This window comes from Alligator sinensis, unplaced genomic scaffold (assembly GCF_000455745.1).
Source record: "Alligator sinensis unplaced genomic scaffold, ASM45574v1 scaffold768_3, whole genome shotgun sequence".
Classification (NCBI taxonomy): Eukaryota; Metazoa; Chordata; order Crocodylia; family Alligatoridae; genus Alligator; species Alligator sinensis.
In genome coordinates this window covers 1331616-1356567 of record NW_005842135.1, presented here as the reverse complement: position 1 = coordinate 1356567, position 24952 = coordinate 1331616, and the positions used below count along the sequence as shown (strand labels likewise).

The 24952-nt window shown below is 43.3% G+C and overlaps 1 protein-coding gene across 2 annotated transcripts in view; it reads left to right on the top strand.

Annotated features, from left to right (window-relative positions):
- The window catches only part of SUSD6 (sushi domain containing 6), a 123162-nt gene that overhangs the window by 20234 nt on the left and 77976 nt on the right, over positions 1–24952 (top strand). Inside the window, exon 1 of one of the 2 annotated variants that reach the window (XM_006025183.3) lies at positions 12108–12132. The exons of the other annotated variant lie outside the window; for it this stretch is intronic. The gene's annotated coding sequence lies outside the window, so the exon portion shown is untranslated. Of the gene's footprint in view, positions 1–12107; positions 12133–24952 lie in introns of those variants that run through there. 2 annotated transcript variants of the gene reach the window in all.

Here is a 24952-nt window from a genome sequence, read left to right as displayed (position 1 = left end):
TGTGTTGTGCCTCAGTAGGTACAGAAGCTTCATGAGTCGGAGGAGGCCACAGTTAGTGGTTGGTGACATTTTCCCCCACTCTCTGAGCAAGCTGTATCCATTGTACATCTGTTTTTAAGTGTATGTCAAACTTAAAGGCAACAGGAAGGTGGGACCACTGAGATTATCCAGCCTGACCAGCCCAGAGAGTGTTGCCTGCATCAAGCCCCTGCCAAGTAGGGCTTCAGAAATGGATTCATGATCTAAAACAGTACTAGGGTTCAAGGTTTTGATAAGTCATTGGGATTGATGCTTCTGGCTTCTGTTTAATTGTATAAAGCCTGTATGTACTTGAACAGCTTTCACGTCTGAACCTGCTGCATTCTTCCAAATTGTGGTGGGGATTTTTTTTTTCTTAAAGGATTTGAAGGCTAGTAGGGTGGGAGGTAACAACTTGGGACTTGCTGTACCTGCCATGCAGCTTGTGCCAAACTCCTTCTTAGTTGTTGAATGGTTCCACTGCATTGCTGTAATCGGCTAGTGACAAAACTGGTCTTCCGGCCCAATGCCACTGAATGTACTGTGGGTAAAACAGCCTTGAGTTAGAGCTAAACAAAACTCCAGAAAGAGTATTCTAATCCCCCTTATTCTGGCATCATCTCATGAAAAGGCCTCTTGGCCTCACTCTGCCCAGTCTAGAGTGCTGGCAAGTTGGGTTCTTCATCAAGCCAAATACTAATTTGAATTGGTGGGGTGCTGGGGTCGGAAGAAAGAGGATTGATGTTTTCTCTTAGCTTTGGAGAAATGACCTAGTACTCTTGGTTTAAATATGAATTAAGTCATTCTCTGTCAGATACAGACCATATGGTGTTTCTGGTAAAAGTAGCAGATGTTTGTCACACTGTGTGGCTTTTTTTGTTTTTGTTGAGTCACTTTTGTTCTTTGTTTCCCTACATCCTGTCTGTAGAGAGCTGGTGGCAGCAATGGCTCTGGTATTGTGGGTTATTGGCATGAATTTCTGAATGTATGTTAAAATTCATAACCAACTGGACAAAAGACCTATTTGGGATGCGGCTGTGAGACCTTCTTTTCAGGGTGTAGTAACCTGATTCCGGATTCTGAGTCTATGCTCTGTGGAATTTTCTCCTTGTGTGTCACTTCTGCTCTTGCCCTCTTTCATCGTCTTTTCTTTAATATAAAACTAAATCTTCCGTCCCTGCTCCTACCTTTTTATGGTGAACCTAGCCTCTTTACAAATCTGTGTCAATTTATATCCCAAAGTGGTGGTGGTGTTTGTGGAGGAGGTAGGGAGAGTATTGTACATAATCATTATTTTTCTTTTTTGTATTCACTCGGTTAGTCCTAATTGTTTGTTCTCATGTACCCATGAGCTGCTGTTCTAGTTTAACATGGAATAGCAGGCATATGGTGATAGACTGCTTCAGACAGGCTTTCTCCCTAAGTGCCAGATACAGGCTGCGGCATCACCCAGCCGTCTAGTGTGCAGGAGACAAATGACTGCATCCAGAAAATACAAAAAAGAAAGTTGGTGCAGTATGTAGGACTGAGGATGGGTTTGCTGGTATGAATGACTTGACTTCATCTTTCTGAGGTACATAAATTGAATTCTTGGTTTTCTTAGAAAAGCTAGTGCTCAATGATTTATTTTTCTTTAAGTGTTTGCCTGAGTTGCAGATATGCAACCCTAATGCATTTTTAAATTGGGGATTCTTTGAGCATGCTTCACACCAGTAACTTGTGGATTGGGTATGCTATGCATGCCAGTCGGACATCTACACTTCATAAAATAGTGTGGGTCTGAGTGCTCATTGGCTGTGCGCAAATACTCAGGAACCTTAGCTCTTCTTATAAGTACTGGCCTTTGGCTGGCATCCTGAGACAAAACTTCCCTGCTTTCTGTGCAGTTATGCTGCTTACTAGTTGCAGCCTTATTCCACAACACAGTAGTGGGATTTCAGTGGTGTATCTGTAGGGGAAAATGTGCTTTTTCAGTACTTCATATGCACCAACTTCAGTGAAGCTGCTCTGGTTTAACAGCAAAAGTTGGCATGTAATTTTGCAAAGTGAAGCGTATTGAGGTTCTCTGAGAAGAAATATTAAGGTGGGTACTGGCTTGATCATGTCCAAGAATGCAGATAATACTTTATTATATGAATGATACTGGAGGAATACAGGAATTGCCCTGAGCTCTTGCTAAAACAGCATGACCTTTTTTTTTTTAAGGGAAGGCTTATAGGGAGGATTGATTTGATGGTAAATTTTCTTGGTAAATACTGTTGTAAGGAGGTGTCCAGTAACCTGCTTAGTTGAGAATTGTTTTTATTTGGCTGGCAGCTGATGACAGAAATAACCTTATTCATAAGCCAGGATTTCCTGTTCCTGAGTTGGAAACTGAGTTTCAGGCATTTTGCTAGTTTCTGGGTTGCTAGGAAGGAAAGGTGTTTATGAATCCTAACTGGTGGGGTCGCACAATACAGTACTGTGATGACCTACAGCCTTAATGGAGGAGCACAGCTCAGAATATTTGCTATCATTCTATCTGTACGTGGCTTTTTCTAATTGTCTAAATTAGGGTTGTCAGTCCTTATGGAATGAGCCAACGTTTAATCCTAAATATTTTAAATCTTGTTTTGGGATACTGTGATCTGTACCTCCTTAAGCAGAAACTCTGCCTTTGTTCTGTGGAAGAGGTGTAGAAGACCTAGTAAAGAAGAAAATTTGGAAAGATTCGTACAACGGAGTCTTCAGACTACAGGATTCCATCCAAAACTGATGCCAGGGCATTTCTAATAGTGAAATCTTCTAGTGTCTTACTTCCCTACAGACTCTTTACCCTTCTCTCAAAGTATTTTGATATCCATTCTAAAAAAAAAAAAAAAAAAAAAAAAGATGTTTAGCATGACCTATTTGGAACAGTGTCTGGGAATCTGATCTGAAGTTCTAGCTCAGTTTATTTTGTCTGGACTGAAGATGATATTAGATGCAAGCCTCAAAGGCTTACTTCACTGGGTAATTAAGCTTCCACTGTGGAAATAGAAAGAGACATTCCCCCTCCCCAGTGGATTATTGCAGTGGTGCTCATGGTTTTGGCCCCATGGGCCAGATGAATGGTGCAGGCTGGAACAAGCCCCACGTGGTGGGATCTGGCTCTGGGGGCCATTGTGCCCAATCTAGTGCCAAGGCCTCAGCCAGAGGTTGAGCACCTCTGGATTATTGTATTGTGGCCTCTTCCCCCTGCTTTACCATTTTTGTTTTTCCTTTTTTACCTAATTATGTTTTCACTACATCCTCTCACACTTTTTGAGCTGCTCTCATTCCTATTTTCCTGATCTCCAACTATTTCCTTTTTCACTGATGGCCTCTCTTCTACCTTGTATTCTATCACTATAATGTCTCCATTTAGCCTCCCCCCTCCCCCCTGACCTGTTTTTTTTTTATTTTTCCCCTCCCCTCTCTGCTTTACCTTTTTTGTCTTCCTCATTTCTTCCTATCTACATTCTCACTGACATCCTGCCCCACTTTTTTTTTTTTAACTTCTCTCATTTCTTGGAGTCTGAGACCAGCAGAGATTCTCTATGCCTGAAGAAGGGTGACTGTGCCTGAAAGCTTACTAAGAACTTTTTTCTAACTACTCTGTTGGTCTCACATCTACCCAAAGAACCTTGCCTGTTTATGTCCTTAAGCCAACATGGCTACAACCAAAAACCCACCTGTATTGCCCTACATCATTTTAGCATAGCATTCACCTCCTTATACACTTCTGAATCAGTACTTCAGCATTTTATAGAAATTCTAAGGCTAATCAGTTCAGTGTCTTCATTTTTTATCTTTCATCTGTTTAGATCAGGCGTGGGCAAAATGCAGCCCGTGGGCCAGATGCAGCCCGCCAGGCTATTCTATCTGGCCCACGGGGCCACCAAAAAAGTTAGAAAAGTAATATTTATCTGCCCCTGGCTGCCTGTCATGTGGCCCTCGATGGCTTGCCAAAACTCAGTAATCAGCTCTCCTCCCGAAATAATTCATAGTAGCTAGGGTCAGGAGGGACCTGAACAAATCATCTAGCCTGACCCCCTGCCACAGGCAGGAATGAATGCTGGGTTCACAAGACCCCAGACAGGTGATCATCCAACTTCCTCTTGAATTTGCCCAAGGTAGGGGCGAGGACCACTTCCCTAGGAAGCTGGTTCCAGATTCTGGCCACCCTAATGGCAAGAGATTGCCTTCTGATCTCTAACCTAAACCTATTCTCCATCAGCTTATTACCATTGTTCCTTGTCACCCCAGGTGGTGCTGGGGGGAAAAGGGCTCTGATTATTTGCTGTTGATCTCCCCTAATGAGCTTGTAGGCAGCCACTAGGTCTCCCCTCAGCCTCCTCTTGCTGAGGCTGAACAGTCCCAGGTCCCTCAGTCTCTCCTTGTAGGGCCTGTCCTGCTGCCCTCTCACCAAGCAGGTGGCCCTCCTCTGAACCCTTTCCAGGCTGGCCACATCCCTTTTGAAGTACCCGCCCCTGGTTTAGATTGTGTCCAGGATCATCCTTCTCCAGTTTGTACAGTCTGTAGGGCTTCTAGATACTGCCATAATAAAAGTAATAATCTTGAGTGCTACCTCTTGTGGATGTTTAATCAAACTTGTGTTATTTGCAGACTATTTCCAACTTGGGTAGACGAGGCGGACATTTTTGTCTGATTATGCCATTTTATATGGTGGTTTAAACAAGCAAATGAGGACCCACAGGAGTTTGCAAAAAAAGAGAGGACGTGTCTGGATTAACATCACAGGGGAGATTCAGTTGAAGACGGAGCTAAAATTAAATATTGTCCTCTGGAGAAGAGGCAAAACCACACAACTGAAAAATGCAAACAACAGTGGTTAAGTACAGGAGCACTCAGCTCTCAGGTTTCCCCTGGGACCAGCTATTAAAATGCAGGGAAGTGGCAATCTCATCCTTGTATTGTCTGAACAAACAAGGGAAAAGCCCTACATAGGAGTGTTTGGACATGAGGAACCTCCAGGCCAGTATTGCAAATTTAAGATATTATATAATCGCCCTCTACAGTTGTTTATTTTGTAGAATTTCCAATGATGTACTAAGTGCTTTCCAAAGATACGTGGAGCAGAAACACTTTTCTCACTGCAAACTTTTGCTTGCCTGTTCTATGGTTTGTAGGTGACTTCTGGTACTTGGAGAATGCTACTTACCTCTCATCCTGTATCCTCCTGCCCCCCAGCTGTTTGATTTTTATCATTGCTGTTCCAGTGTTCCCATCTACCCTGACTGGTGGATGGCAGACTTGGACATGGAATGACATCTTGAGAAATGTCTCCAGCAGCCCTGGCCAAGATTCTACCCGGTGAGGGGTTCTGTGGCAATAGTCCAGTCAACCCCCTCTTCCTCACACCTGAGATTTGGTGGATGTTCCTGGTGTTTTTCTAGAACTAGTTTCCAAATGTATTCTAAATGCTGCAGGCATAGGCTAAGTTCTCTGCATGACCAGCTGCTATTGCTGGGTCATAGTCCTGCCTTAAGCATACCTCCTACGCTGGGCCAAGGAGTTCCCATGTGGTCACGTGTCTTGTTTTAGAAAACACAGTAAAATGCTACTTTATAAATAACATGAAATAGGGAATGCTGCTGCATTTAGGTCACTTTTTGATGCTCTAAGCTAAGGACCAGTTGGTCCAAATTAAATCTGTTAAGAATTCTCAGTATAAAAATTAAGTGGATGGTGCCTGTGAGATAGAATAACTATGTATATTTTTTTGGTGCTGTATATGGGCAGAATCATGTAAAATGCACAAGGTAGTTGTCCTCAAAACCATATTAATTAAGTCCAACGAGTCTGAGCCTTGGGACAATTTTTCGGCTTTGGGAAGCACAGAAGACTTTGTTCAGCTTAGTTCAGGAAATGTCTCAAAGTGTGGGTCTTTGTTAAAGGAATAGAGGGGGAAATGGAAGGCTTTTTCTCACATCCTAGATGGGAGCATGCGGAGATGGAATATTAAGGAACTAAGATAAGGAGGTGTATCAGTAGTTCAGGAGAAGGCCTCACTCCAGGGTGAGACGAATCTGTAGAATCTTGGGAAGAAGGACAAACACCTGAAAACTAAAGGTGAGGTGAAGACAGCAAAACAATTCAAAGAGTAAAGTAATAAGGACATGGTCTCTTTTTTTGTTGTCTTTATACATATCTAACTAATACTCATTCAATGATGGTCACAGATTCTAGTTTAAAAAATGAAAACCGAGTCAAAGGATGCATCTACACATGCATTTGAGCCTGAGTAAATTTAATGCACATTAAGCAATTTTGGCAGGTGTCTACCTGTGCAGGACTTTGGTATTAAAGTTAATTCCAAGTTCCCGGAGCCCTGCCTTGTGCCCCTGTGGCCATTGGGGGGGAGCTCCAACCTCCGGCCATATGGCTGCCAACACTTGGCAGCTATGTTAAAGCCAGAGCGAGCCACTAGCACTTGGCAGCCATCTGGAAAAGCCGTTATGTAAAACCGGGGGGGAGCCACTAGCACTTGGCAGCCATCTGGAAAACTCTGATCCCTGGCCAGCCCCTTCCCTCCCCAGGAGCCACGTGCCCAACACAGGGGCAGTACGCAACAGCTCCCTCCTTGGCCCCCCTGCCTCTCTGCATGATGGGTGCCCCTGCCAGTAATGCCCAGTACTCTGCTGTTCCAATCCAGCCTCTGCCAGTGACAACCAGCTCCCTATGCTTCTGCTGGCCCCAGCAGGCCTCTCTCTTCCCCCTGTCTGTCCAGGCACCAGAACAACCACATACCTGCCAGCAGGGGCCAGGGCAAAGGCTACAGGAGGCTGCCCCGCCCTGGCACACTCCCTGCTCCAGCCCACCCCCAGCACCATTCTCAGGACATGCACACAGATGAAACAGAAAAACTTCACCCTCACAATGCCTACCACCACCCTCCTCCTCCCCCTTCAACCAATAGAACCCTTCTACCACCCACCAACAATAAATAACCTGCTTACAAATGGGAATCTATATACAGGAGGAAAACTATATATTATAGTTTGGGTCTTCAAGCCCGGGGTGGGGGGGAAATGGCAGCACTAGGGAACAGGGCCTTGGGGCAGGTGCCCAGCACAACAGCCCCTGAATGTTCCCTGGGGCTGGACTCAGGCCGGCCCCCTAGTGGTAGACAGACCTGGCACTAAAGTTAGTGCCAGGTCAAATTATATATGTGTATTAACTAATCACACCTAAATTTGATACCTGCATTTGCAGGTATGAAGTGTAAGCACCATCCTAAGTTAATGCACACTAAAAGCATGCATGTGTAGATGTGCACCCATAATGCACATTAACTTAGACTAATGTGCATTAATGCGTCTCATGTAGATGTGCCTAAAGTCTGCATTCTATAACTTGTTTCCAAACAATTTTGTTCAATAATTACCTTCATGCCAAATTCTGTGTATGCTTTACAGCAGGATCTGAGCCCTCTTTCATTTTTATTCATCAGTTTTCTGAATCCACATATCTGAAACACAATATGCAGCTTTTTGTCCTACTTCCCAGATTGTATTGCATACTAGTTTTCCATTGACCTGAACAGTTCCCAACCTGAGAGTGCACTCAACGGCAAGAACCTGATGGAAGTAGTATCAGAGGATTGCTGGTTAGTTATAAATCAGCCTGCTCACTGCTTGCTTCCTTGTATTCAATTTGTCTCCTTTCTCTTGTCAGCTTGGATTGCAGGCTCTCCAAGGCAGGAGCCATCTTTTTGGTTTCTGTACAGCACCGAACACAGTTGTGGCATTGTCCATGCCTAGAGCTCCCATATACTATGGTTATACAAATATGCCCAAGAAAGAGGTTGTTTTTATTTATTTGCCTTAGTGCTCTCACGTCTGCAGCAAGAATTCATCATCTGGCACAAACCCAGGGTTTTCCATATGCAGCTCTTCCATTGCACAGATTTGCCTAGTGAGTCAGAACAACTAGTCATAGATGCATTGACAAGAATATTATAATACGTGTGCCAGGCATAGAAAATGTGATAAGAAGTGACATTTTAACTGAGTGGCTTTCATTGGGATGTGTGTGTGGAGGAGGAGAAGGCAGCATGTGAGATCTGTAGGGGTTTTATTACACAGCATGAAAAAGGTTCTGCAGTTAAAATGCCATCTAACCCTCCCCCCTCTTCCCCTGCCCCCCCGCCACTTACATTTGATAGCATGTCTTGCATTCGGCCTCTTCCATCAAATGCAGACAGGGAGATCTTGCACTTAAAGCGGTATAGGACTTTCATTCCTTCTGGTTTTGCTCATAAGCTAATCAAGGTATGATCACTCCCATCTTTTTCCCACCAATATTCTACTTTCAATAAACAAATAGTCTAAAACCTGATAACAGTGAAATTGCCGATTTGACTAAATCCTGTTTAGCATTTATGGGGAAGGATGGAAAAAGTGGAATCTTTGTAAACTGTAGTGCCTTCAGCTTAAAGAAAATAATTAAACTTCTTTAAAGGCTGCTACTCTGGAAATCTGTAGTGACCTGTGTAGCAAGTACTACACACTTTGTTTTTACATGACATAGCACCCTGTGTTAATAAAGTACTTTTCAAACTACATCTTAATTATATCAATAACTCTTCCTTTTGAAATAGTCTGTAATTTGTTGGATTAGATTAGTGGCTCTCAACATGAGTGTGGGGTGCAAAGAGATAAGAGCCAACACCCCACACCCCCCTTGCCTAGCTCCTGGGCAAAGAGGTAAGTGCACCTTTGTCTCTGCCTGACTCCAGTGCAAGAGGAGGTAAGCTCATGGAGTTAAGTTCTTGCTCTGCTCCTTCTCTCCCCCTTCCCTGTGTGAGGAGCTAAACACAGACAGGCTCATCTGTGCATCCAGTGCAACAAGGTATGTATTTTCAGTGGTTGCCTCCTGCAAAGCAGTAGAGCTGCAGCAAAGGGATCACTTCTCTCTTCTGCCAGGAGTTAAGAGCTGTAATAAATAAATTACTGAACTGGGGTGCCATTCAACTGGCAATAATTATGGAAGGCTGCTGGAGCCTAAAGAGGTTGAGAACCACTGGACCAGATCAGTGGCACCCAGTCTTGTGACCTTGTGGGCTGGATGAGTGGCCCAGTGTTGGTCCACAGGCTGGATCTTATGTGGGGCTGAAGGGCGGGGTTGGACCATGGGCCCGACCCTGTGTGCCTGGATCCAGCTGTGTCCCAGTCCAAGAAATTTGGCAGCAGTTAACAGTGTCTCTACTCCCCCACAATCATGTTTCTGGACCCTAGGGAATCCCCAAGCTGGATGATGTGGCTGTGCCAGCTAGAGCTGTCTTGTGGGCTTCAGGTTGAGCACCACTGGGCTACATATATACCTATCTGTGCAAGAAAGGTATTGGATCAGAATGTTATTTATTTAGACTAGGGGTTGGCAACATCTGGCCTTTGGAGCCACTGGATTCAGCCCATAAAATTGCAGGGCTTTGTCTGTACCTGTGCCCTACCTGTGCCCTTGCTGGGGTTAGGCAGCAAAGACCTGTGCCTGTGCTGCTGCCACCACTTCACCCAGATCCCCTGCTCCCTGGCCGCAGCTGGGAGATGGGATGGGGAGTGGTGTGAAGAAGTCAGGAGCAAGGATACAGCTTCCAGTTGCCTGACTTTAGTACAGCTGTGCTGCAGCCAAAGAGTAGGGTTGGGGGTGGAGGGGAGAAGGGTGGCTGGGGGAAGCAGTGGTGGCATAGGCACAGCTCTGAGTTGCCTAGCCCTGATGTAGTCCCAGGCAAAACCCCCTGCTGCTGATGCTACGTGGCCTGCATTGAACCAGATTTAGACTTGATTTAGAGTGACTATCAGGCCCATTTTGAAAAGGAGCCCATTCCAAACTGTTCCTATTTTGTGCATCTTAATCAGTTATTTCTTCCTTTTGAGGCTTCAGGCTCCTTTGTCCAGCAGAATTGTTGTCATTCCCTAAGAGTGCAGCCTGTGATCTTGAGAACACATCCTTGATCCCTGCGGTGGTGTCCTGTGTTTTACGTCACTGGCATGAATCTGGAAGCAGGGGGATTACCTTTTTCCTTTTAGAAAATGATTCTTATTTTGCAGTGCTGCAGACAGCAGCCTGTTCTTTACTGCTTCTATCAGTATGAAGAAGCTGTAGGTCTCATTTTTAATCTCTTCATTAGTATCTGGGAATAATGCCATCTCTTAACACTGACTGTCTTCAGATGCCATGAACTTCATGATGATGATGTCCACAGACTGTGCTTTCTGTTTCAGTGGCAGCCTCGGCACTGAAATGTTAGCATGCACCTCATTCTTTGCCATCTTGACCTTGGGAACATCTGAGTTTTATTGAATATTCTCTACAGTCTTTGTTCCTCTCCTTTCTTCATCTCTTGGAACAGAGCTTGTTTTGGGAGCTTTGACCTTTTGTGCAATTCCATTCATTCTTTTCTCTAGCTTCTTTATTTGGGATGAAGTCCTGAATGAATGCGTTTTTTCAGAGCTGAGTTGGGACTACCCTGCTTTGTCAGCTCTAACATTCAAGGTACAGATGAGCTTAATGTGAGCTAGCTGCAGTGTGCTATGGTTAAGAAGGACACGCAGAGCTCTCTGCAGGTGGAAAGATAGACATTATTGATAAAGTACATAGAAAGCCTTGAGCTTTGGGGATGGTTGGGCAACTGATTCCCATGTTGCTGTGGACCTCCATCCTCTTCTTTCAGCCTGGAATATCTGCTCAGATATCTTATTGATGCTGGAATTAAAAGCACATCATCTTATTTCAGAGGCCTGCATCTTGATAGTTTTGGCTTTATTAAAGGGAAGTCAGATCCCTTTAGAATGATACAGGATGCTACCTTAGTTTATTTTTGAGATTTGACAGACTTAATTTTGCTCTTTATTAAGCAACACAAGCCAAGCTTTTTGCAGCTCTGCTAGTCAATTGTGTTACGACCTACACTACAGTATCACTACTTCACTGTAGGTAAATGTGTAGGAGTGCTTTTTGTTGAATTAACGGCCTCTGATACTGGCAGTGTTGTTAAACTGTACCTTACCATACCAATCAAAAAGACTAGCCATAGCGTGTATATCTGATTATAACGGTTTGTTTCCATCCACACAGGTATGATGAACTTGCTTTTTGTTGGGGCAAAGTAGTTCCTGAAAGGGTTTAAACATAATCAGTTTCTTGGAGTGTGTCTTCAATACACATAGTTACTAGAGACCCTGTTTTAAAAAAAAAAAAAAAAAAAAAAAAAAAATCCCGTTGGCCCTTGACAAAGTTAGAGCATGGTTCTGTATTATTGTATTATAGCTGAAATTTTAAATTGCCCAAATGTATTTCTAAGCACCCATCTTCATTGCCAGGTGTACCTCTGCAAGCATAGGAGCTACAACATGCAAGAGTCCAAAGTTAGAAGGTTAACTGACTATAGTGTAGAGAATATTGAATCTAATGCATTGAGAGTTTTCTTTAGACACTTACTGAACTTGCAATCTTCCCAGCAAAAAGTTGTTCAGTATATCCAATTCTTCTTGAATTCTAGACTCTGGACTTCTGTATGATTTTTCCTATGCTGGTAGCTGGGGAGATTTTTGAGACAAGGGTTGTAGAATTGTGTTATTAAAGGCCATGCAAAAGAAGTGGGTGTTTGAGATAGTCTGTATTAGCAGCTATTTTTAAAAGAATAATGTTGAAAGCGCTACTGAACATCCTTTTGTTCGTATGAATTATATTTAACTAGTGGCATGAGCTTCTGTTCTGTGATGTCAGAAATGTGGGGGGGTTGTTTTGTTTTGGGGGGTCTTTGGGGTTTTTTTTGTTGTTGTCTGTCTGTGTTCTTCCCTCCCCCGTCCCATCCTTCCATAAGGCAGTCCTACAAGCCAAGTGTGGAATGAATAACTTCTTTGGAAGAAAAGTAGGCCTTAAGAGTGGGAGAAAAGGAATAAGGAAAACATCTTATCTGAAAACAATTTGTACTGGGTACACAGGTTAAACAGTAATGTGTTGTCATGGATAAGCAGTTTTAGGTGTCATAAAGGAGGCTAAAGTTCATATGTAAGTGTTGGCTCTGCGGTGAAATAAAACGTGTTGAAAATCCTGGGCAACTTTAAAGGACTTATTCATTCTTAAAATGTAGGTAGTTGCAAACGGCAAGCTCTCGCTCTTCTACATTTTACAGTTGTGTTGGCTGCTTTGAATAGGATCTTTCCAGATGTTGCCTAATTTCTCTATATTTAGAGATACAGATAACAGGGATTCTTCTTCGGTGTCTTGGGGCAGGGTGCGGGTGTTAACTCTTAAGCAAATGTAACAAGCCAGTAATGTCTTGAAAAAGGAGTTGTATGGTATTTGTTTGTAAGAGTTCTGCATATTATTGCCTTCACATGAGAAGGGTGAGAGGCCAAGTTAGTTCTGCATGTAAGAAAAGCCTGTTTGTAACTCTTCCTTTCCACAACAAGAGAAACTGTTTTTTTGCTTTGTCTAAGAAAAAGCATCAATTGAGTGGCTCTGTCATTTCTGTTGAGCACTTGATCAAATATTGCTTTAGTGCCATTGCTTTAATATTGGGTAAGTAACTTAGAAGCTGCTTTTTCTTTCTTCCCATCCCAAACATCTGTTACACTGGGTTTATTTTAGGACTTAAGGCTTGAGAGGTTAGCCTTGTGAATGTGTTTAACATATTAGTTCCAGGTCAGTGGTATTTTTCAGTGTATGTATGAAATAAAGACTTCTATCCTATTTTATTCATTTTAAGTGTGTGGCCTTGGATGAAATGCAAATATGAGATGGTGGAGAATTAAAGGGAGTTTAACAAATGGATTTAACCTGTTGTTTTCTTGTACCCAGCTTAGAGTTCAGATGCTTTGGCTGCTCTGGGGAAAGATGGAAGATTCCTTTCTTTCTGTTTTGAAAAATTAGTTGCATGTCAAATTCATAAAATAGAGAAAGCAAATATACACTTATGGTTCTGCTGTCATAAAGGGATTGAGGAAGTGTCTTTGAGGAACAGAAGTGGGTGTGGATGAATATTCTTTTGTCTTTTGGACAGAGTATTTCAAGAAGCACTCCTCACATTGTTCTGATTGCAAGCCAGTCTTGCATAAAAGTTGATTCCATATTTTCAGGAATAATTTAGGAGCGCCCTCCACCTTCCCTGATGTAAACGTTGATGCATCTCTGAGGGTTGGTCAAATTTAGGTGTTGGAGTATGATTATAGCCTGATTTTAAAAAAAAAAATTTTTTTTTAGGGGTCTGAATATACTTATGTCTTGTGTGTTGCATATATTGTGCATTCTTTAATGGCCCTTGCTTGAGGGAGGAAGAAAAGTTGTCTCTATAGCCTGTTATTACATGTTGTGTATTTCATGTTTTACCATGTATACCTTTTAAAGGAAGCATAAGCTTCACTAGAAGGTTCCCCTCTTATTTTCTGGTGGTCTTTTACAGTTCATCATGGTGTCACCAGCCAGTTTATGTACAAATTCTAATCCTCTGATCTGAGTAGCGTTAGCAGTGGTCTTCAGCCCTTTTAGACTCAAGTCACCCCTTGTTATACTCAGGGTACCTACCGCTTAGAAAATGCTAGCTTTTAGCTTTCACTCTTTCGACTACAAAAAAATAGAGCAATTCTTTTGTTGCAAAGAACTCCTACGACAACAAGTTAGAATATTTCTGACACTATAGTTTCCTCTTTGAAATCTCTGGGTGCATCTAGGCAAGTGGGTATGTGTGGGGTTTTTCATTTGTTTGTTTTTGTTCTTTGTGTTTTTTCCCCTGGGGACAAGTAGCAGCAGCACACCTCCCCTTGTGTTACTGATGCTTGTCCCCAGGGAATGCCCATACCATGTGCTCTGTGATGTGCGGCAGGTTACCCTGGGTGGGGTAGGGGAGGCTGGGGCCAGCAACTGTGCTGGGGCCAGCAGCCTTACCTGGAGTAATAGGGGTCTCCAGGAGATCCAGCCGTGGCACTTCAGCAGAAAGGCTGGCTAGCAGCTGGAGTGTGGCTCTGACGAGCCAAGCTCTGGTTTTGAGTGGAGCGTGCTGCCACCATGTGTACCACCCCACTCTTTTGGGGGCATGGGTTATTTTGACCCTTGGCATTCCAGGGTCAAATACCCCTGCACTGCAAAGTAGCAGTGCGGGGAAAGCCTGCATGTGTGGTGCTGGAAACAGGTCTGCGGTGCCACGTACTGCACATCCACACTTGTCTGAGTGCACCCTCTGAGTTTTATCTTGTGAATCACATGTCTATGTTGTTATCCCTAACAGTGCCAATATTATGGGGCACTTGTAAAAGGATCTTACAGGGGTGCTGTGGCACCCTTTTTTGAGAATCACTACTATATCAAAATGGTCATTGCATGGTGACAAACCCCAGTTCTGGATGTACAGGATTAGTGGCAGGATGCACAGATTTCATTAGTTCTGTCTCTACGTGAAGTTGAAGGCATTACTTTCTTCCTATTATATTAAAAATAGCAGGTTGGGATTTTTTTGCTGAACCATTGGAAAATAGATATGCTGTACAAAAACTTCTCAACAGGCATGTGCCAGCTTCAGCAGAAGTCTGATAGTGTCTCCAGGTCAGAACCAGACAGGGAGCAAGAGCCACTCCCATCCCAGAACAACCAGCTGCCTGGCAAACAGGGCAGTCATTGGGGATGTGTACAGTCCAGGTTTGAGTCCCTCGCCTGAAATGAGGCCAAGCTGGGATTTGAACCTATCCCACATTTCAGGTGAGTGCTATAACTGCCAAGATAATTGTGGGATGGGAAAATTGTTTCCTGTCCAGCTCAACTAAGATGCATCAGACTTGTGCTGCTGCTGCTCTTTGTTTTGTGCATGTGCACACACGTGCATGTGGTATCATCTTTTGTATGCACATACATTTGGTTTATACAGAAAATATGGGTAAGAGCTAAGGAGATAATGAAAATATTCAGTGAGTTCCTTCATCACCAGCCACATGAAGTGCATAAACTGAATGAGGCCACACTGTTCACCCTGTTTGCCAGTACATGTACTGTATATGTGGAGAGTGCTCTGAGTGCCTACGAGCCATCACATTAAGGGAGCAAGACGGTACTGAAGAAATGCATGCATTCTATTCATATTTGGGGCTTACCCACAGTTACAGGAATGCTGCCATGCTTTGTTGATGTCAAAGGCAGCACTAGAGAAATGTGGGGAGTACCAGATGAATTGGGAAGTACAAGGGGCAAGTTTTTGTCCAAGTATCATAGCAAAATGAAGCAGTTAAATTAGCTGTCCACATGAGCAGCATGGTCTGCTGAAAGACAATGGACAGTAACCTCTCTTTGCCGCTGAGCCAGATGCCTAGTGTCTGAGGGTGGCGGGAAGCCCCACCTTGAGCTGCTGGTCACAGCATTCAAGAGGCTTTGCCTTCTATGTTTTCTTATCTATTGTGTACTTTGGCATTGAAAGGGGATTTAATCTTGTGTAATGTTTCCCTGGAGAATCGAGATGGTCTGCACCAACCTGGCAATCCTCTTGTGTGCTTCTAAGCGCTCTAATGAGACGGCAGAGGAGAGAAGTAAAGTATGAGCTTAAAAAACCTTTGCTTTCTGAACTTCACTGTCTCTTCCTGACCAAGAAGTGCATAGCGCCGAATTTTTGGCCTACATGCAAAGTAGCCTTTTATGCCCTGTTTCATATAACCTCAATATACCCTGGGGGACTTTACATAGCTCTTGGTAACCCACTCCTGAGAGATGACAATTAAAAATATTCCTGTTTTGTGTTGCTTTATTACTACTTTTGATTTATCCTGGTTTGTAGCTACTATGCAAATCTTTGCCTTTGCTGGCTAGCCTGGGGCATACAGGAATAAAAATAAATAAATACTACATGCATCTCATTCAGCAGTCTCACCATTCACATGCATGGAGAATGAATGGGCAGCTCTAATGCCTGGCTTCCTCACAACAGTGTTTACATTGGACTGGGCATGGGGTGGCTCCTGTGGCATATGCTGTGCTCATCATTGGTTGTGGGCAGCAGTCATGTGTCAGGCTTAAGACAGAGGCTCATCCATTAAGGTAGAGAGTACCAGTCACCAGTGCCTGAAGTACCAGTACTGCTATGCGAACAGGAGGCTTAGAACCACCAGAGTAACAAACATTACTAGCTAGTGCACTGCTAGACTTCTGGTGGCTCAAATAATCTTTTTTTTTTTTTTTTTTTTTTTTTTTTTTTTTTTTTTTTTTTTAATCGTAGTTTTTAGTTTCCTCAAAAGCCTGACAGCTGGGAGTTCGTGAACAATTTCCCCGTGACTCTCCCTTTATTGCTGCTGTGTAGCACACATGACTTTTGCTTCCCCTCTTACGTTGGGTATCTTTTTTTTGAGCTACAGCATCAAGTGGCTCAGTGATAGTCTCCTAAGTTCATTCTTATGCCCTTTCCACTTACCCAAATAATAGTTACATTGCCAACAGAACACTGTCTATACTGGGATTTTCTTTTGTGTGTTAAGGAAGAGGGGATGATGAGCTCTACATTCAGATGCAAGTTGAATGTTTATTATGTGTGTTTACCTTTGCTACTTTGCTGTTGATCACAGTTCTGTGTCCAGTGAAGATGATTTGGGACTGTATTAAAAATGGCTTCATGGTGGATGATCTGCTTTAACACTGGCCTTAAACGGAGAGTGGCAGGTTGTGACAGTGGCACACAGCAGTAATTGTTGGATATGAAGTGTCTTGCTTTGCCACAGTTCTTGAAGTTTTGTCCTAACCTATTCAGAATGCAATACCAACAGAATTGCAAATCATCACCTCTTAAATTTCTAACTAGTAAAGCCTAGTGGGGCAGCCACCACAGGGATTATAGAATACAGTGCATAACTAATATGGGTACATCATTGGTAACTAAAAAAAGAAAAAAAAAGGGGAAGGCATAGATGGATATTAGCTGGGAAGGGGAGGGGAAGAAGAAATTCCAAGCCCTGTCGCAATTAAACTGAGACTGCTTAGTGATCCGAGATTAAACGAGGCGAGTTGATTTTTTCGGTTCAAGTCTAGTGGAGGACACTAACTCAGGAGTTTTATTTTCTTCAGGTGTGAAATCCATGCCTGTCTCAGCTTGGGTCAGCAGGATACTATTGATTGCAGATCTATGGGTTTTTGGAGTTAATCTTTTTACGGTCTTGATTACAAATGCTTTGAATAACGGTGAAGAATTACATTTTCTCTTCTAAATATTGCACTGACAAATGAGAAAATTGGTTAGGACCTACAAAGGAAAACACAACAGATGCTGCTATATAAACACTTCTACTGCTGTGTATAGTTTACTAATCCAGTATCCTGGGTCTACATAACTATTACATAGATCCTAAAACTAAAATTTTGTTGCACAAGAATAGGTTTTAGCAGCACAAAAGGTACTGCAAAAAGGCATTGCCAGGTATAGACATTGCCAGTTGCAAAGTATAGGGTTCATATTAAATTCTGTGGTAGTGAGTTTTTACTTTTAATAGTTCTTTAGTGTTAGAATCCTGAAATAAGATAAATTAATATAATGTTAAGGATCTGAAACTGAAATTCCTTTTAAATTGTTTAGGTTTTTGTCAGTAAAGCTAGATGGTAAAAAATAATTTAGAAATTTGAAAGCATCCTGTGCTGTGTTGCAGGGGTTTAGGTTGTAGCCGTGTTGGTCTAAGGACATGGGCAGACAAGGTTCCTTGGAACGAGATTACAACTCGGAATACAGGCCCAAAGATATTACTGACCTTATACACTTCATCCTCGCACACAACAATTTCACTTTTAATAATCAACACTTCCTCCAGATGATGGGAACAGCTATGGGCACTAAAATGGCCCCACAGTATGCCAACCTTTTTATGAGCCACCTGGAAGAAGACTTCCTCAAGAACTGCACCATCAAACCCTTGCTATACTTAAGATACATTGATGACATCTTCATCATTTGGACTGAGAACCTGCAATCTCTGATTGAGTTCCATCAGAAATTCAACAATCACCATCCCTCCATCCAACTTTCTTTAGAATACTCCAGCACCAACATCTCCTTTTTAGACACAATGATCAGTATCCAGAAGGGGTAAAATACAGACCACAGTATACAAGAAACCCAGAGACCAACATACATATCTGCACAGAACCAGCAATCGCCCTAAACACACCAAAACAGCTACGATATACAGCCAAGCCCTCGGATACCACCACATTTGTACTGAAGAGAACACCCGGGATTGCCACCTCACCAATCTTAAAAAGGCTTTCACCCAACAAGGACACTCCTCCAGGGAGGTAGATCGCACGTTTGAAAGAGCCACCTGGATACCACATGAAGAACTGCTGCAGTACAGAAGAAAAATCCCCCACAAATCGCACACCGCTGGTTATGACGTATCACCCTTCCCTTGAACCTGTACGGAAAATCCTCCAAAAACTGCAACCCATACTAGACAGAGACCCTATTCTTAAAAAGATCTTCCCAGAGCCACCCATCCTAGCCTTTAAACAAGCACTGAACCTCGCCAACCTCATCACCAAAAGCAAACTTCCTCAAGCCCAGAACACACCAAAAGGATCCAGACCGTGCCATGACAAGAAATGCAAAACCTGCCCCCACATCTCCACCACCCCCACAATTACTACACCCCACAACAGAGCCATCAGCATCCCAGGATTCTACAGCTGCACCTCCAGAAATGTAGTATACCTCATCCAATGCACCAAATGCCCTGATGGAGAATACGTAGGAGAGATCAAACAACAACTGTGCAGCAGAATGAATGCACACCGGAAATCCATCAAAGACAGAAATACCCAATTACCGGTGGGGGCACATTTCTCACAGGAGGGCCACTCTCCCTCCAATTTCTCAGTGCTGATCCTCAAGGGAAATTTACACAACACTTCCCATAGATGAGCCTATGAGCTCCATTTCATCAGCCCCCTGGATACTAGAGATCATGGACTAAACATAGACATTGGATTTTTGATGCATTATAATCTGCCTGACAACTGACTCCCCAGCCCCTGGCTTCTTTACTTTTCATTCCATCCAGGAAGAGCACACACCAACTGGTGAAACTTCCTCAGCCTGACGAAGGGTTTTTGAACCCAAAAGCTTGCTTAAAAACTATTCTCCAACTATTTGCGTTGGTCTAATAAAAGATATCAAATTCACCCAAGGAACCTTGTCTTCCTGTGCTGTGTAGCATTCTTTAAAAAAAATAAAATCAAGTAAATTAACGTGTTGAAAATTCTCCTTTTTATTTGGGTTTGAAAATACCAGGTACAGAGGTTTTGTTAACCTTGGAAATGCCTGATTATTAAAACACAAATGATATGGAAGGCTCTTGCTTACTATGAGTTGGAGTACTGCGTGCAATTCTGGGCGCCGCAATTCAAGAGGGATGCGGATAACCTGGAGAGGGTCCAGAGAAGGGCCACTTGTATGGTTAAGGGCCTGCAGACCAAGCCCTATGAGGAGAGACTAGAGAAACTGGACCTTTTCAGCCTCCGCAAGAGAAGGTTGAGAGGTGACCTTGTGGCTGCCTATAAATTCATCACAGGGGCACAGAAGGGAATTGGTGAGTATTTATTCACCAAGGCGCCCCCAGGGGTTACAAGAAATAATGGCCACAAGCTAGCAGAGAGCAGATTTAGATTGGACATTAGGAAGAACTTCACAGTTAGTGGCCAAGGTCTGGAACGGGCTCCCAAGGGAGGTGGTGCTCTCCCCTACCCTGGGGGTCTTCAAGAGGAGGTTAGATAGGCATCTAGCTGGGGTCATCTAGACCCAGCACTCTTTTCTGCCTGTGCAGGGGGTCGGACTCGATGATCTATTGAGGTCCCTTCCGACCCTAACCTCTATGAATTATTTGAAAATATTTTCTTGCCCTTGTAATGGTGAGAGCATTGTTTTCATAGGTAGAAGTTGAAACGGCAGTCCTTAAATCACTTGATCTAAAGTGGATATCAATAGTTTTATTTCCTATATGTTGTAGTAAAGAAGATGTAAAGAAGACAGGAGTGCCATATTTCTTCTAGGTATAACTCCTTAGTAAAATGGCAGACCAATTTTTTTGCGGGGAATAATATAGGAAACATTTTTGATAGCGAAAGGAATTCTTGATTGGATAATCTCTTGTAGAGGTTGGTACATTATTGGGCAACCATGCATAGGAAGTTGATGCTTTTATCCATGGTTGTTGAAACGGGAGTACAACAACTGTTTAGGCTGTGGGGAAGAGCATTTTTTAATGGTGAGCTCTATAAAGCCAGCCTTCATTACTTAGGAAACCTTGTGGTTTCTTTCTTGAAACAGATCAACACAGCTGTATAAACTGGAAGGGAGGTCTTGTTAGGTGTATGCAAATGAATTTGCCAATCCAACATTGCTTTGAGAATCCCTTTCCTGTTATGGGTACCATCTTAAACCTCTGTGAATTGGCTTCTTTTTCCTTCCCTGTAGCCCTCCCAGTTATTGTGCTTTTTGTTTTAAGTCTTATTATTTTTGGAAAGTTCTCTGGAACATTTTGTGCATGTGGCTCTCTACACATGCTGTTGGATTCGGTTAAAGTTGAAATATGAAATTTAGCTTCTGTGATGCAGCATGATGGGGAGGGAGGAGGAAGTGTTGATACAATACTTTCCAAAAGAAATCTTTCAAATAACAGTATGTTTTAAAACAGGTCTGGGGGAGCATTAGTGAATAATATTCTCCTCTTAGAGTTTCCTAGCTAATGCTCCATGGGATTATATAATTTATTTGCTGCCAAAGTATATAAAAAAGGTAAATTTTGGAATGTTTTTTTATTGGGCTCTGGAGCAGTGTCCTGCCCTGTGTACTGGATCCTAGCATACAGGGCCACAGTCCATGGGGCTCCCTGCAGAGCGTCGGGGAGCCCCACATGCTGGATGACATGTTGCTACTGGCCAGATCTGGCCTGGGGGCTGAGCACTCTGGTTTAGATGACTTCATAGATGCGTGTAGTGTTCTTTCTAAAAAAGGAAATGCACAGAGTGAACATTATTTGTGGTCTGTCAAAAAATGGAATTTTGTGGCATTGACAAATGTCACTACTTTTGGCCAGTACTATTCAGTGGTTTGGGAGACGAGCTTGGTGGGGACAGCCACCTGAATGAAGCAGCATTGTAATTGCTGTCAGGAGATCGTTTCATGAGTTAGCTTTGGGACTGCAAATGTCCTAAGAATCTTTTACTATCTAGTGGGAAACTCAGCTATTTGAAAGCTGTCTGAAGGTAACTGCTGTTTTAACTTTTGTCGGTGGTTGCGTGAACAATTTAAACCTACTGCTAAATGATCCAAAAACTTCTTCTTTAAAATGTAATTTTATTTCTGAAAGCTTTTAACTAAATTGGTGTAAGTTAAGTTAACTTAAAAAAAGTAAACTATCTTAGAGCAGCTCTGAAATAAGGTGGGGATTTTTCTGCTGACTTTGTGGGACTTGAATTTTCTTTCAGTCATCATTTACCTCCATTGATGCTAAGGAACCTTTCCTGTTCAAACTCTTTTTTTCAGGACTATACAAAGAGGATTCAGGATATCTTTTTTTTTTTTTTAAGGGTACCCTAGGTATAATGGCACTTAATTCTCTTGAACTGTGTTTGCAGTTTACCTTAGGCTCCACCTGCAGCGTGGCCATAAAACCAGAAGAGCCTTTGTTCTGCCTTTGGTCAGGAATGTAGAGCACACCCAGATTCCAGACTTCAGCAACAAGGGCCACTGTGTGCCTTCAAGAGCTAATAAATAATACTCGGAGGCCAAGTGGCAAAAAAGAAAAATAGATGTGCGTGAGGACCTTGTTCATTTTATCCAGGAAGTCTTGTGTGATATTTAAAGGCAAACCATTGGGCACTGCAAGCATACCAGCTGTTTCTGAAACAATTGCTAAAAAAACAAGGTTAAGGGCTCAACCTGTTTTCCACTAATATGTGCCTGTTAAGACAGCCAAAACAATTGGGAAATGTCTAGCAACCTTTCCTCTTACATCCTTGGAGCATCAGAACCGCTGTGATCTTTTCTAACTCTTGTTTTCATGCCATAATACAGGAGCAGCCAACCTTCACCATAAGTATTGCAAGTGGCATGGGCAGCCTCTGTCCTGTGGCAGATTAGGGAATGGATGGTCAGCACAGCAGCAGAAGGCAGAGCAGGGGATAAGGCAGGGAGCAAAGGGCAGAAAGCAGATGGTGGGATAGAAGATTAGGCAGGGAGCAGAAAGCAGAGCAGCAGATCGAACAAAGGAAGAGAATCCCAGTGGTACTTGGAGAGGGTGCGTGGTTCAGTAGTGACATGCTTGCTAAAAAGGTTGTTCTCCTCTCCTTCCCACTGCTTTTAAGATTGTAGGTAATTCAGAGACCACTGCTCCAAAACACCTGGGGCCAGGGGTTGGCAATATTTTTTGGGCAGACTGCCAAGATTACCTGCAGTCTCCACTTGTAAGATGTTGGCATGCCAGGGGTGGACGACCAGGGGAGCCACAAGAGGCAACGCAGCTCCACAAATTGAAATTTTAGGCTCATTGTATATTTATACAATGGAAAAGAACAAGTAGCAACTTGTCGGGAACTCTGGTTAACCAGGAAGTGGTAGAGATTTGTGAGCTTTGGTGTGCATAGCACTCTTTGAAAAGATGTATGGTGAGTGATTGTTTTCATAGCTGTGGAAGATGGCTCTATATATTCTTGTCTATTTTTCTGTTTCTTCTTAAAATAAAAAAGGCAGGTATTGTTAATAAGTCTTGAGGAAGAGTTGCCTTATACATTTCAAATGTGCAAATTAGAGGTGCAGTGATGCATTGGTCTGATATCACATCAGCACTGATGTAAAGAAAATTGACTATATCAGAAATCGGCTTTTTTTTGCCTGATGTGGCCGATGCATGCCTCATGCATACATGCAGTCACACCATGCCTGAGGCCAGCAGCGGAGCCTGGCAGCTTGGAGAGCTGTGTCCAGCTGGTAAGTCTGTTGTGGTAGAAGGGAAGAGGGGAGGGAATTCGCCTTAGCACCCCCTGACCCCTCCTCCCAGCGCCACCCCCACCTGCCCTGAGCACAGCCTGGGGCAGCCCCAGTTGGCAGTGGCAGCCCACCCCACCCTATGCAGATCTGGGGGAACACGCCCCCTCCATGCCCTCCCAGAGTACACAGTGGCAGTATCTGCCTCCCTCTCTTTGCGCCTCCTGGATGAGCTGCGGCTCTGTCCCATGGCCCGCCCTGCACCGGCTGGGCAGGGCCTGCCCCACTCCCTCCCTCACCACAGGGGCCTCAGTATACCCCCTCGCACTCCTTCCACAACAACAGACTTACCAGCCAGATGTTGTTCTCCAAGCTGCTGGGCTGTGAATTGGAAATTCAATCCATATCGGCTGATATGCCTCCTTTAAAAATCGGCCTGAAAATCTCTTATCGGTGCAGCCCTAGTACATATCTTTCAGAAGAGTCCAGTTCAGTGTAAGTATGTCTTATGCTTACTGTTTTTCCATGAAGTGTGCACTGTACTGTGTGATATTTGCAAACATATGTTTTAAATTTCATCTTCCTATAACTCTCTAACCTGCCATTGCGTGCATCTTGGTTGGCCCAGCACACCACTCAGTTCTCTATGTGGGTAGCTGTGGCTAGAACCAAGTGTCCTTTGCAGGATCTCCTCCTAACTACAGCAAGTTCATGATGTGTGGCAGCTGTTAAAAGAGATGCCAGATTGCATTTTGGGTTCTGCAAAAATGTGGAAGAGAGCTGGATATGGAGGAAGCATACAAGAAGCATCTGGGAGACCTGGTGAATGTTGTCATTGCCACTGTGTATTCCCAGGCATACACCTGTCTTTCTGGAGCAGGAGAGCTAGTATAGTATGATGGGCTCATGCAAGGCTGCTTTGGACTTGTCCGAGTGCCACCAGAAGCTGAGGGCTTGATGGTCCATATTAGGAATGAGAGCAGAAGTAGCCTCAAGGTGGATTTCCAGTTCTGGAATGTATTTGCAGACGTGGGTTGGTGGACATTAGAGCTGAGCACAGCCTGCCTATTCTTCCCGAGACTCTCTGCAGATGGAATATAGAGTATAATCCTTTTGCACATGTAGGCTGATTGATAGTGACTCAGACTCCACAACTAAGGACCCAAGGTTAAAGGAGGCTAGGGAAATTGGGGGCTCCACAGGTAGTCACCTTCATGCTATGCGTGGCAACTCAATGAGTAACTTATTGCTTATGCATGTGTTGTTTGGCAGTGAAATATCCTGGGACATGTGATCCTTGTACATACCAGGGGTTTGAAGCGTTTGTTGTACTGATTTCTTAAGTTTTTGTTGCAAGTGTGCTGCATGAATTTGAGGGTGGGGGGGATCTATTTTTCTGGATTGTTTTGGGTAAAGGTTGATCCTCTTCGCTGGTTGCTATACCCATTTTAATGACTTCTTGGTTTGCTAGTCTGGGAATAATGTGGTGTCACTTGATTGGCTTGTGTAGATTGCTTTTTGGGTTTTTTTTTTTTTTGTATGCTTCAGTAAAAGTTTTTGGCACAGTGACAGTTTTTCATCTTGTCTTACAGTGGAATAGATAACAAATGCTGAACTTGATTAATCTTGTATGCATGGACTGGCAGAAACCTCAGAACAGTGCAGTCAGACCTGCTGACCATTTACATTAAGCCAATCCATGTGTGAACCTTCAAACAGCGTGCTGCCTGGAGAACCAAAATGTAAACTCAAAGTGTTTGGTTACAAATGTAACCAAAGTGCAAAATAGATGTGCGGCCGTTTCAGTGGTAGCGTCATCTGCTGCCTGCAGTGCCCCTCTTGGTTTTCCTTTTCCTTCCTGTCTCTTTATCGCATGTGTGTATTAAATGAGTGCATGTTTCTTTGTTCCCTCAACATATAAGCTTCCAGAGTTTCAGGGAACAATAGTCAGTTCTGCCTCCTGAACAGTCT